The sequence below is a fragment of the Dendrobates tinctorius genome, unplaced genomic scaffold (assembly GCF_039654945.1).
Source record: "Dendrobates tinctorius isolate UK_male_01 unplaced genomic scaffold, ASM3965494v1 ptg000485l, whole genome shotgun sequence".
In the NCBI taxonomy this organism is placed as follows: Eukaryota; Metazoa; Chordata; class Amphibia; order Anura; family Dendrobatidae; genus Dendrobates; species Dendrobates tinctorius.
Window position 1 is genome coordinate 868,403 of NW_027362146.1, and position 14,004 is coordinate 882,406.

Below are 14,004 nucleotides of genomic sequence, written 5' to 3' on the forward strand. Positions count from 1 at the left end.
TGGAACGCACGCCAATGCCACATGCGGCATGTGGAACGCACGCCAATGCCACATGCGGCATGTGGAACGCACGCCAATGCTACATGCGGCATGTGGAACGCACGCCAATGCGGCATGTGGAACGCACGCCAATGCGGCATGTGGAACGCACGCCAATGCGGCATGTGGAATGCACGCCAAGGCCACATGCGGCATGTGGAACGCACGCCAAGGCCACATCCGGCTTTGATGGCATCTTCCCTTTAAACTGCCATGGTTTTTGTTGCAGCCGCTCCTGTGCCGTCCCTGCGGTGTTCATCTATGTTGTGGTTCCAAAAAGAATTAATTTGTAAAAAAAAAAAAAATGTTTCACTTGTTAAAAAATAGTAAAACGTGTCTTCTGCTTTATGTTTTTCTTTTTACAAGAATTGTTGGAGCCAATTTTTCATTAGAAACGTTTTAATATTGGCTTTTTCTGGAGTTTTTCTTGTAATATAGGAAAGCCTAAGGCCAGAAATAATCCCCATAAATCACTGTACATGGAGACTTTGGGATCAGATCATTTCTGTCCGCGTTGATTGTGGAAACAAAAAATCTTTTCTAAAAGCCTCAAACTTCTGTGTGTGACTCAGAGCTGAGATCTAACGTGATAGAAGATTCCAGTGCGGGGAAGACGGGAAACCTTCATATAGACGGCCGGTGGGGATGGAGGCAGTGACCGACTCTGGCCAAATCTGTCTCTAGAGCCGCAGTAGAAGATGAAGATGTCGTCCTCATCATGAAGGAGTTATTTCTCATGTCGCGTGTAATGAATATCTCCTGCAGTATTGCTAATGCCGATTCCAGTGTCGGTAATGAGACGAGAATTAGCGTTATGGAAGATGAGTCTATGAGGAACGTGTTCAGCTGCTGACTCCGAGGAGGAAACTGCTTGTTGTCTGTGGCCTAAATATATAGGTTTTATTAGTAGATGTCAGGGAAGAAAACTAAACCCTGTAAGATAATAAATCTCCTCATATGTTTCCCTTATTATCTCCAGTAATTGTATTATTACACAGGATTCTTATGATGTTACATCGGATCATCTTCTTCTCATTCAGGTCTCTACAATATCGGATCCTCTCAGTGAAGATCTTCTACAGAAGAGAATTTTCCTGATTTACCCATCAAGGATGGATATGGACAGAGACAAGATGGCGGAGAGGATATTACACCTCACCCTAGAGATCCTCTTCCGTCTCACTGGAGAGGTGAGAGATTCTGATGACGTCACATTACATCATTCTTATCTATGGGAATAACAGATGGACAGAACTGGAGAGGTGAGGACTCTGGAAATGTCTGTAGTGAGATTTATTAATGTGTCTCTCCATAACCAGGATTACACAGTGGTGAAGAAGACCTCTAGTGATCGCTGTCAGGACCCTGTGTCTGAGGGATGTGGAAGACCCCTGAGCCCATTCACGGGGCCTCCACCTCACCCCCTGATCCATGAGGACATCAATGACCAGAAGATCCTAGAACTCATCTACAAGATGACTGAGCTGCTGACTGGAGAGGTGACACTGCTGGGAATGCTGGGACATTATACAGTAACGCTATGAAGGGATCGGGGGATGACGGTATCATTGTATGTGTCAGGTTCCTATAAGGTGTCAGGATGTCGCTGTCTATTTCCCCATGGAGGAGTGGGTGTATTTAGAAGGACACAGCGATCTGTACAAGAACGTCATAATGGAGGTTCCCCAGCCCCTCACATCTCCAGGTAATAAATAGGACTAAATACACACGGCCTATAATTATCTGTATGTAGAGAATGAATTCAGTCCCTGTATGTGTTTCCTCCAGATCTATCCAGTAAAAGGACAACACCAGAGAGATGTCCCCGTCCTCTTCTTCCACAGGACTGTAAGCAAGAAGATCCCAATGTTCCTCAGGATCATCAGGTAGATGGAGAGAAGGTGTCAGGAGATCTCCCCTATGATGTGTAGACGGCTGTGAAGGTCTTGTGCTCAGTCTTGTTTTATCCACCAGTATTATATGTTTTATACTTGTGTAATGAGAGCGGTGGAGATGGCAGGATTAGAGCTGATCATAGATGGGACTTCTCCATCTGTCTGTGACTTTTACAGTATTTGTTTCAGGGTGAAGATCTGACCCATATTAATCCTACAGAGACATATGTGAGAGATGATGAGTGGTGTAAAGAGGAGATTCCCACATATGACTACCCAGGTGAGTAGTAACCACTGAATGCAGAGAAGTCACAGATTCCTCTCAGTCACCGGCTGTGGCTGCTTTATCGGTGGTGTAGTCCGGCCGTATTACCATGATCACCATTTTGCCTCTAGACCACAACATTCTCCTCCACCCAAAACTGTTCAAATGACTTTGGGCATTGAAAGCCCTTTTCTATAGAACTTACAACCTGGAGGATCCACATAACCCCTGGGATTAGTGTGAGGGTGATCCCTTAAAGCGAGATCTATATGATTGCTTGTACCTGACCCAATATAGGCTGAGTGCGCACTTCAAGAGTCACACCGAGCACAGAGTTAGATGTCTACTCCTTTCTCAGTAAAGGCTCGCACACAACTGAAGTTTATTCTCAAGACAAAGAGACAGGAAATGGGTGTCACACAATCTTCTGAGGAGCCAGTGTCAGTCTATGATAGGTCCATTTCAGCTTCACTTCCATATATGGTATCCAGTATCTCAGCTTCTGCATTCCAAGGATTCCTTCCAGGGTGTTCTCTGAAGACACAGATGCCATCTTGGTACACCATATGTGAACTGACTTGTATAAGGGTTAATAATTGATTTCATTAGCCATTCTCTCCTTCACATTAGGAGACGCTGACCGTTACCTGCCCAGATCTGTAACTAAAGCCAAATTACAGCGTACGTAGAGTGTGCTGAGAAGATAGAAAATCACTTGAAGAAAAGTATTATGCTGGGCCTGTAAGAGAAAGCGGAGGGTAATGATGCTGTTGGCTTCCTAGATCCCTGAGATCTTATCGGATGAATCTTCTCTCCCTTCTGTGCTGCTCAATGTCTCATGGTCCCAACAAGACCAGGTCAAGTTTTTCTGGCCAAACTTCCCTTTTATGAGCGACACCAGTAAATGTGCAGTGAGGCCAAGTGTGAATTTCTGTCCAATAACAGCAGAGTTTCCCTTTATCCTGACTTTTCAATTTGTATTAAAACCAACTAACTTCCAGGAGGATTGTGATAATCTCCAGGACAAACATTCCACCTGTGCCATGATAGATCTCTAAGCTGTGCGTGGCTGGTGGCTGTAATATACATTTATTCCCGCCTGCAGGAGATGTGTTGGCTCCAGCCCTGGTGTCATGGATTCACTCCATGTCATACATTACATTGTTTTTGATCCTAAGGAATTCAGATTACTGCACAATCTCTCCTGAAATGGGGAGCAATATTATCTCTAATCTTCTGCTCAGGATCCATAGTAGCTCCAATGGTCCACCATAAATGAGGGCAACTCTGGTTTACTGTTTAATCTGTATTTGTAGCTTTCAGTTAATGAGATTCTCGTGCTCTGGGGCGGGGCTGTGGGCGTGCCTGTGAGTGGGGCTGTGGGCGGGGCTTTATGTGGTGCTCTGATTACATATTCATCTGTATTGGCTTATGACAGGTCGCTGATCCCTCACTGACCTGCCCCCCATTTTTATATAATAATAATAATCTTTATATAGCGCCAGCATATTCCTCAGCGCTTTACAGTTTAACAGTTTCAAAACACAAGTCCTGAGTAACAATGTTAACAATACAATAATTAAAGCAAAATAAGCCGCCCCTGCTGGTGAGAGCTTACAATCTACAATGAGGTGGGGGAGATACAGAGTACAGGTGTGTATTTACAATGGTGTATTTACAATGATGGTCCAACCATCTTGTGGGAGTGAGGGATGGATGGAGATAGTGAATGGGATACACACGCACACATACAATGACTTTGATTAGTGAATGTGATAGGCCGCTCTGATAAATGTGTTTTAAAGGAACGCCTGAGACTATGCAAATTGTGGATAGTCATTTCTTGGGGTAGAGCATTCCAAAAGATTGGCGCAGCGCGGGAGAAGTCTTGGAGTCAGGAGTGGGAGGTGCAGATTAGTGCAGATGCTAGTCGAAAGTCGTTTGCAGAGCGCAACAGTCAGGCCGATAGACAGAAATGAGGGAGGAGATGTAGCGGGGTGCCGCACTGTGGAGAGCTTTGTGGGTGAGAACAAGTACTTTGAATTGGATCCTATAATGAATGGGCAGCCAATGTATTGGAAAAGAGCGGACGTGTCCGAGTACCGATTAGCCAGATGGATGACCCTGGCTGCTGCATTAAGGATGGACTGGAGAGGGGATAGTAGAGTAACGGAGAGGCCAATTAATAGAGCATTGCAGTAATAATAATCTTTATATTTTATATAGCGCTAACATATTCCGCAGCGCTTTACAGTTTGCACACATTATCATCACTGTCCCCAATGGGGCTCACAATCTAAATTCCCTATCAGTATGTCTTTGGAATGTGGGAGGAAACCGGAGTACCTGGAGGAAACCCACGCAAACATGGGGAGAACATACAAACTCCTTGCAGATGTTGTCCTTGGTGGGATTCGAACCCAGGACTACAGCGCTGCAAGGCTGCAGTGCTATCCACTGAGCCACCATGCTGCCCATAATCCAGGCAGGAGTGGATCAATGCTACAGTGAGGGTTTTTTGTTGTTTCCATGGTGATAAGGCAGATTCTAGAGATGTTCTTTAGGTGTAAGCGGCAATAGCGGGCATGAGATTGTATGTGGGATGTCAAGGAGAGATTGGTGTCAAACATAACACCCAGACAGCGCGCCTGCTTCCAGGGCGTTATTATGGTGCCACCCACGAGAGGGAAATGTCAGATTTAGGGAGGTTAGTAGACGGCAGGAGCAGAAGAATTTCAGTTTTTGAGAGGTTGAGTTTCAGATAGAGAGCGGACATGATGTTGGAGACTGCGGACAGACAGTCACTGGCGTTCTGTAGTACAGCGGAGCTAAGGTGGGGGGATGACATGTATAATTGTGTGTCATCAGCATAAAGATGTTACTGAAAGACAAATCTGTTGATGGTTTGTCCAATTGGGACGGTGTAGAGAGAGAAGAGGGCCAAGGACTGAGCCCTGAGGTACCCGGACATTGAGAGGAAGAGGAGATGACGTGGAGCCAGAGAACAAAACTCTGAAGGAGCAGTTGGAAAGATAGGAAGAGAACCAGGAGAGAGCAGTGTCCTTAATGCCCAGTGATTGGAGCCTAGAGAGTAGGAGACGGTGATCAGCAGTGTTGAAAGATGCAGAAAGGTCGAGAAGAATAAGCAGAGAGTGGTGACCATTACGTTTTGCTGTCAGAAGGTCATTGGTCACTTTGAGTGCAGTTTAAGTCAAATGTAGGGGCGGAAGCCGGACTGTGATGAGTCTAGGAGGAAGTGAGTGGAGAGGTAATGGGTAAGCCGGGAGTAGACTAGGCGCTGCAAAAGTTTAGAGATGAAGGGGAGATTGGAGACTGGTCTGTAGTTAGTGCAGGATGGGTTGAGAGCGGGTTTCTTTAGTAAAGGAGTAACGATGGCTTGTTTGAAGGAGGATGGGAAAATGCCCGAGGAGAGGTTAAAGATTGTAGTTAGGTGAGTTGTGATGACTGGAGAGAGAGACTGGAGGAGATGTGAGGGAATGGGGTCAGTCGTGCATGTAGTCAGACGAGAAGAAGACAGGAGTCTGGAGACTTCTTCTGTGATGGGATCAAATGTGGAAAGTGAGCCATGGGAATCACAGCACTTGGTGGTTGGGTGCAGATTTCCTGATGGATATTATCTATTTTTTCTGTCAAGTGGGAGGCCAGGTCATCAGCACAAATGTCTGTGATAGGGGCTTGTGCTTTTGGCCTGAGGAGGGAGTGAAAGGTGTCAAAAAGTTTCTTGGAGTTGTTGGCTAGTGAGGAGATCAGGGTGGTGAAGTATTTCTGTTTGGCGAGGTGAAGGGCAGCGTTATAGGTTCTTAACATAAATTTGAAGTGGATGAAGTCTTCTGGTGTGCAGGTTTTTCTCCATAGGCGTTCAGCACTCCTAGAGCATCGCTGGAGAAGTTGAGTTTGCGATGTGAGCCAGGGTTGTTTTACTCTGTGTTTGGAAGTTCTGAGGGTGAGGGGCGCTACTTGGTCAAGGGTGCTTCTAAGAATGTCGTTGTAGTGATGAACAGCCAGATCAGTACAGGAAAAAGAGGAGATTGGGGACAGTGATGAGTGTAGTCTCTTATAGACGCTACTACGCAGGCGCCGCCATCGCCGGTGACAATTTGCTGGATGTAATTTTTTTCTAAGCCTCACAATAGCCACAATATTATAGGCATTATCACCAATAATATCAATGCTATTATATGCATTATGTAATAATGGGGGCAGGTCAGTGAGGGCTCAGCGACCTGTCATAAGCCAATACAGAGGAATATGTAATCAGAGCACCACATCAGTCTCATTGACAGTTACAGGAATCGTTTGATCGCAGTGATTGCCTCAAAAGGTTGTACAACAAAATATTAATCCTTTCATGCCAAAGCCTGTTTTTGCCTTTGTGACCAATTTTTTCAGCTCTGACCAGTGTCACTCTATGAGGTCATAACTCTAAAATGCTTCAACGAATCCTGGCGATTGTGAGAATGTTTTCTTGTGACATATTGTACTTTATGATAGTGGTAACATTTATTTGATATTACTTGCGTTTATTTGTTAAAAAAGGAAATTTCACAAATGTTGAAAATTTTGCAATGTTCACTTTTTTTTAATGCTCTTAAATCAGAGAGTCATATCGCACAAAATAGTTAATAAATAACATTTCCCACATGTCTACCATCAGCACAATTTTGGAAACAATTTTTTTTGTTAGGAAGTTATAAGAGTTAAAAGTTGACCAGCGATTTCTCAGTTTTACAACAAAATTTACAAAACCATTTTTTTAGGCACCACCTCACATTTGAAGTGAGTTTGGGGGGTCAATATGACAGAAAATACCCAAAAGTGTCACCATTCAAAAAACTGCACCCCTCAACGTGCTCAAAACCACATTCAAGAAGATTATTAACCCTTCAGGTGCTTCACAGGAATGAATGGAATGTGGAAGGAAAAAATAAACATTTCTATAACAAGAAATTTCCTTTAGACCTAATTTTTTTTTTTACTTTCGCAAGGGTAACAGGAGAAAATGGATTATACATTTTGTTTTGCAATTTCTCCTGAGCATGCCGATGATACCCCATATGTGTGGGAAATCTACTGTTTGGGCACACTGCAGGGCTGAGAAGGGAAGGAGCGCCATTTAACTTTTTGAATGTACAATATGCTGGAATAATTAGCGGTTGCCATGTCGTGTTTGGAGAGCCCCTGATGTGCCTAAACAGTGGAAACCCACAACAAGTGACCCCATTTTGGAAACTAGACCCCCCCCCAAGGAAATGTGTGATGGGCGTTTTGAGCTTCCAAGTGCTTCTTAGAAGTTAATTACGTAGAGCCGTGAAAATAAAGTCTTTTTTTTTTCCACAAAAAATGATCTTTTCGCCCTCCATTTTTTTTTTTTACAAAGGGTAACAGGAGAAATTGGACCCCAAAAGTTGTAGTGCAATTTGTCATTGGTGTGCGCCAATTCAAGAGCACTAGGGACAGCGCTAGTACTGGGCATTGTTCCCTTAGTTGGAGACATTTCTCCAGAAGCGGTATTTCTCCTTTTTGTTGTACTGGTCCTTGTGTGTGAGGATTGACCAGAATCACTGCTCATTTCTGAGCTATCACTGTCACTGCTACTAAAGCCCTCAAAATCCACATCACCATCTGACACTGCACTTTCTTCACTGTCAGAGCATAAAAGTGCATAAGCCTCCTCTGCACTATAATACTGACGGACCATTTAACCCTAACAGTAACCCTAACAATAACCCTTACTTTAGCCTAACAGTAACCCTAACTTTTGCATTAACTGTAACCTGCCTTATCTGTTTTTCCATTGACAGATGAAGTGAATGCCATTACTCCAGATATATCATCATCCATTCACAGCAAAGGTCTGTCATCTGATCCTATGAAACAGGTCCCATCTTCTGATTCATTACTGACTACTAAGGAAAATCAAAGTCACAAAAGAGGCATTAAAAAACAAACTTCTCCTAAAGCAAAGAAGCCATTCTCATGTTCACAATGTGGGAAATGTTTTAACCACAAAAGGAATCTTATTAGTCACCATAGAACTCACACAGGGGAGAAGCCTTTTTCCTGTTCAGAATGTGGGAAATGTTTTAACCAGAAAGGGAATCTTGATGCACACCAAAAAACCCACACAGCAGAGAAGCCATATTCATGTTCAGAATGTGGGAAATGTTTTACTCAGAATTCAAGTCTTGTTAAACATGAGAGAATTCACACAGGGGAGAAGCCTTTTTCATGTTCAGAATGTGGGAAATGTTTTACTCAGAATTCAAGTCTTGTTACACATCAGAGAATTCACACAGCAGAGAAGCCATATTCATGTTCAGAATGTGAGAAATGTTTTACTCAGAATTCAACTCTTATTGCACATCAGAGAATTCACAGAGCAGAGAAGCCGTTTTCATGTTCAGAATGTGGGAAATGTTTTACTCAGAATTCAACTCTTATTGCACATCAGAGAATTCACAGAGCAGAGAAGCCATATTCATGTTCAGAATGTGAGAAATGTTTTACTCAGAATTCAACTCTTATTGCACATCAGAGAATTCACAGAGCAGAGAAGCCATATTCATGTTCAGAATGTGGGAAATGTTTTACTCAGAATTCAACTCTTATTGCACATCAGAGAATTCACAGAGAAGAGAAGCCATATTCATGTTCAGAATGTGGGAAATGTTTTAACCGAAAATCACAATTGGTTAATCACCATAGAACTCACATAGGGAAGAAGCCTTTTTCCTGTTCAGAATGTGGGAAATGTTTTAACCACCAAGGGACTCTTATTAGTCACCATAGAACTCACACAGGGAAGAAGCCTTTTTCCTGTTCAGAATGTGGGAAATGTTTTAACCACAAAGGGACTCTTATTAGTCACCATAGAACTCACACAGGGGAGAAGCCTTTTTCCTGTTCAGAATGTGGGAAATGTTTTAACCAGAAAGGGAATCTTGATGAACACCAAAGAACTCACAAAGGAGAGAAGCCTTTTTCATGTTCAGAATGTGGGAAATGTTTTACTCAGAATTCAAGTCTTGTTAAACATCAAAGAATTCACACAGCAGAGAAGCCATATTCATGTTCAGACTGTGGGAAATGTTTTACTCAGAATTCAAGTCTTGTTACACATGAGAGAATTCACACAGGGGAGAAGCCTTTTTCCTGTTCATAATGTGGGAAATGTTTTAACAGTAAATCAGATCGTGTTAAGCACCAGAGAATCCACACAGGAGAGAAGCCTTTTTCCTTTCAGAATGTGGGAAATGTTTTAACCAGAAAGGGAATCTTGATGCACACCAAAAAACCCACACAGCAGAGAAGCCATATTCATGTTCAGAATGTGGGAAATGTTTTACTCAGAATTCAAGTCTTGTTAAACATGAGAGAATTCACACAGGGGAGAAGCCTTTTTCCTCTTCAGAATGTGGGAAATGTTTTAACAATAAGTCAGATTGTGTTAAGCACCAAAAAACCCACACAGGAGAGAAGCCTTTTTCCTGTTCAGAATGTGGGAAATGTTTTAACCACCAAGGGACTCTTATTAGTCACCATAGAACTCACACAGGGAAGAAGCCTTTTTCCTGTTCAGAATGTGGGAAATGTTTTAACCACAAAGGGACTCTTATTAGTCACCATAGAACTCACACAGGGGAGAAGCCTTTTTCCTGTTCAGAATGTGGGAAATGTTTTAACCAGAAAGGGAATCTTGATGAACACCAAAGAACTCACAAAGGAGAGAAGCCTTTTTCGTGTTCAGAATGTGGGAAATGTTTTACTCAGAATTCAAGTCTTGTTAAACATCAAAGAATTCACACAGCAGAGAAGCCATATTCATGTTCAGACTGTGGGAAATGTTTTACTCAGAATTCAAGTCTTGTTACACATGAGAGAATTCACACAGGGGAGAAGCCTTTTTCCTGTTCAGAATGTGGGAAATGTTTTAACAGTAAATCAGATCGTGTTAAGCACCAGAGAATCCACACAGGAGAGAAGCCTTTTTCCTGTTCAGAATGTGGGAAATGTTTTAACCAGAAAGGGAATCTTGATGCACACCAAAAAACCCACACAGCAGAGAAGCCATATTCATGTTCAGAATGTGGGAAATGTTTTACTCAGAATTCAAGTCTTGTTAAACATGAGAGAATTCACACAGGGGAGAAGCCTTTTTCCTGTTCAGAATGTGGGAAATGTTTTAACAATAAGTCAGATTGTGTTAAGCACCAAAAAACCCACACAGCAGAGAAGCCATATTCATGTTCAGAATGTGGGAAATGTTTTATCCGAAAATCACAATTGGTTAATCACCCATGGAACTCACACAGGGGAGAAACCTTATTCATGTTCAGAATGTGGGAAATATTTTAACCAGAAAGCGCTTCTTGTTAGACATCAGAGCAGTCACACAGAGGAGAAGCCTTTTTCATTTTCTTAATGTGGGAAATGTTTTACTTGGAAATCAACTGTTAATAAACATCAGAGATGTCACATAGGGGAGAAGTCTTTTTTGTGTTCATAATGTTGGAATAGTTTTAGCCAAAATTGAATCTTCTTAAATGAGTTGTCTCTTGTCATTCCTCATGTTTGCTGACAAAAGGATAAAACTAAGTTTTATTAATTCCAAATATAAAACTATACCCATAATTCATCCCCTGAAGGTTAGTCAATAGGTGACTAATAGAAAAAACATGTACCCCACAGTTCAGTACAGTACATAGGGTGAGGTGATGTATACACACTCACTCTCCAAGCCTCTCATTTCTATGGGTTTTATCATCCTCACCAAAGATGACTCATCAGGAGACTATTTAATATTGACCTATATTCAAACGAGACAAGACAAAAAAAAACTAAAATGATTTATCATGTTATCCAAAACAGTCAGAAAACTAGCCACATATTGGCAGATCCCAGACCTCAGACTATATACTTTGTAAGTTTATAAGCCACTCCAGTGTCAGGAACAGATAGTATGTGAAAATACAGTATAATTCTTGTGTTTTCCTCCTATAGGGACTGCCCTAGTTTGGTATTGTAACTGCTGATAATTAGTAGTGCAGACAAATTATCCTAGACTAAACGCTGTTTTCAGACGGCCCAATATGTACCATTCAGGGAAAACTTACCTGCTCCAAAGATCATTAGCAGCTTCTAACTAATGGCCATGCTGCGGTCTGTCAGGGAATGAGTGCAATATCGTTATAGAGACTAGGGATATGTGCAGTCATAATGTCTGGGAGATCTGTGCCATTATTTAGTATGAATATGGAAATTATCTCTGAAAGGTAAGTGTTCCCGGAGTGGTATATACGGTATTTTCACACACTATTCCTGACACTGGAGTGACTTATAAACTTACACAGTATATAGTCTGAGGTCTGGGATCTGCCAATATGTGGCTAGTTTTCTGACTGTTTCGGATAACATGATTTTAGGGTTTTCTTCATCTAGTCCCGCTTGAATATAGTTCAATATCAAATAGTCTCCTGATGAATGAATGAATCCAATGAATATTCATTTCTCTTAAGTAGCGGCACACGTGACCGCCAGCAGCAGCAGGAAGCCGGTGGCTGACACTGCGCGCTACTGAAGAGTAATGAATACTCACCGCTATCTCCGATGAACAGTCCCGGTGAGCACTCCGGCAGCTGTGCAAATAACGCTATAACGCATTCCTATGCAATCCTATGGGAATCCGCAATTGCTGTGCCCATGCCGTGGATTTTTCCGCTGTAGAATCGCATCGCGGTAAAATCCGTACCATGTCCATTAATTTTGCGGAATCTCGGCGATTCCGCTGCTATAGGATTGCATTGAAACGCTCACTTTATACATGTGGCTATGCCCACTATACGTAAAGTGAGTGCTTCATGTGCGGATGGTACCCAGGGTCTGGAGGAGACTTTAGTCCATGCCCTGTGTACCATATTTCTGTAAAAAATAGAATTAAAATAAAAAAAAAAATGGATATATCTACCCTCTGTCGGCCCCCGGAGTCCTCCCGGCCCTCAGCGACGCTGCCAGCAAATTCCGTTCCCAGGGATGCATTGCGCGAATGACCTTTGTGATGTCACGGTTGCGTGACAGCTACGTCATCAGAGGTCATTCGCGCAATGCATCTCTGTGAACGGAAGTTGCTGGCAGCGTCGCTAAGGACCTGGAGGACTTTGGGGGCCGACAGGGTAAGTATACACATTTTTTTATTATTTTTAACATTCTATCTTTTACTACTGATGCTGCATAGGCAGCATCAATAGTAAAAAGTTGGTTGCACTTGTCAAGCACTATGCTTGACAAGTGGGACCAACCTGTTTATCACTTTTTCAAGCGATGCTTCAAATCGGTTGGAAAGCGCTAGCATTATGGAAGCTAAAAACGCTTGCAAAATGCTTGTGTTTTGCCGGAAAACGCTTGCAAATTCCGCATGCATTTTACCCACGGCGGGGAGTTGTGGAAATGCTGCAGACAATTTTGCAGCATTTCTGCAGCGTGGGCACATAGCCTAAAACAATTGCTGGCATCGGAGCAGGATGCTGTGAGGGAGCCCTGGGTAGGTAAGTGTAATTTTTTTTTAAATATTTTCTGATGGGGCCATGCATAACAGGACCGGGATGGGGCCCTGCATACCAGGATAAGGATGGGGCACTGCACACCAGGATAGGGATGTGACCATGCATACTAGCATAGGGATGAGGGCGATCATTCCTGCCAGGATAGGGATGAGTGATCCATGCATACTAGGTAAGGATGAGATGGCCATGTGTATCAGGATGGGGGTGAGGGGACCATACATACCAGGATAGGGGATATTAAGTACAGAATTGACCACATTTTTTGCGTTAATTTTTTTCCTAATTTCCTGCTCTAAAACCTAGGTGCATCTTTTAGTCCAAAAAATACGGTATATATTTTTTTTTTTCAGCGAACTCATTCCTCATGTTTGGCCTCATTAAAATAAAAACACTCATACTCCGCTGGCGTGCCGGCTCCACTTCAGCGGTGTCGAGACTCACTGTCCCGGGGCTTATGTGAGGTTGTCACATCACACGAGCCCTGCACCCAATCAGCAGCAGCTTTCACTGTTCCTTCACACGTATTGAACATCAACATGAAGCCAGGGCTGCGGCTGCTCTCTGACAGCCTCATGATGCTTGATTTGTCTGAAGGTGGGGACAGTGACGTCAGCGCTGATTGGGCACAGGGCTCACATGATGTAAAAACCTCAAAAGAGCCCCAAGAACACAAGTGCCCAGACCACTGAGACGGAGCCAGCATGGGAGGTTTGTGTAAGAGTTTTTATTTTAACAGGACCAATCATGAGGAATGAGAAGAGGTTGTCCAACTAGTTGTCAACCTCTTTATCAAAAATCCCACACAGGGAAAACTCATTATTATACCTAGAGCGTGAGAAATGAATTACAGGAAAATCATTTTTTGTTGACCTTCAAAAATAACTCAGATGAGGAGAACCTATATATATTATTCACAAATTGTACAAAAACATGATGCACGCGGCGTGCGTTCAAGGATGGAATATTGTATGGAAATTTTATAGGATAAATTCAAGGATGAATATTATATGGGAGTTTATTCGGACTCCCATGACAGCACCACGAGAGAGGGGATCCGCCCTTCTGGAACAGGAAACCTACAGATACAAAAGGGCGGCACCTCTCCCACGCATCAGTTGGTTTCCAGTTCCTGAGGGGACGGGATCCTACAGACCGGATCCCAGGCCAGCCGGTACAGGTAGCGAGGGGGTCTCCTACCTCGGCCTGGTGCGGAGCTCCTGGAGGA

At 43.0% G+C, this 14,004-nt stretch overlaps 1 pseudogene; it reads left to right on the top strand.

Moving 5' to 3' along the window:
- The window catches only part of LOC141077977 (uncharacterized), an 82,594-nt pseudogene extending 71,808 nt beyond the window's left edge, over nucleotides 1-10,786 (top strand).
- Nucleotides 10,787-14,004: the final 3,218 nt, after the last annotated feature.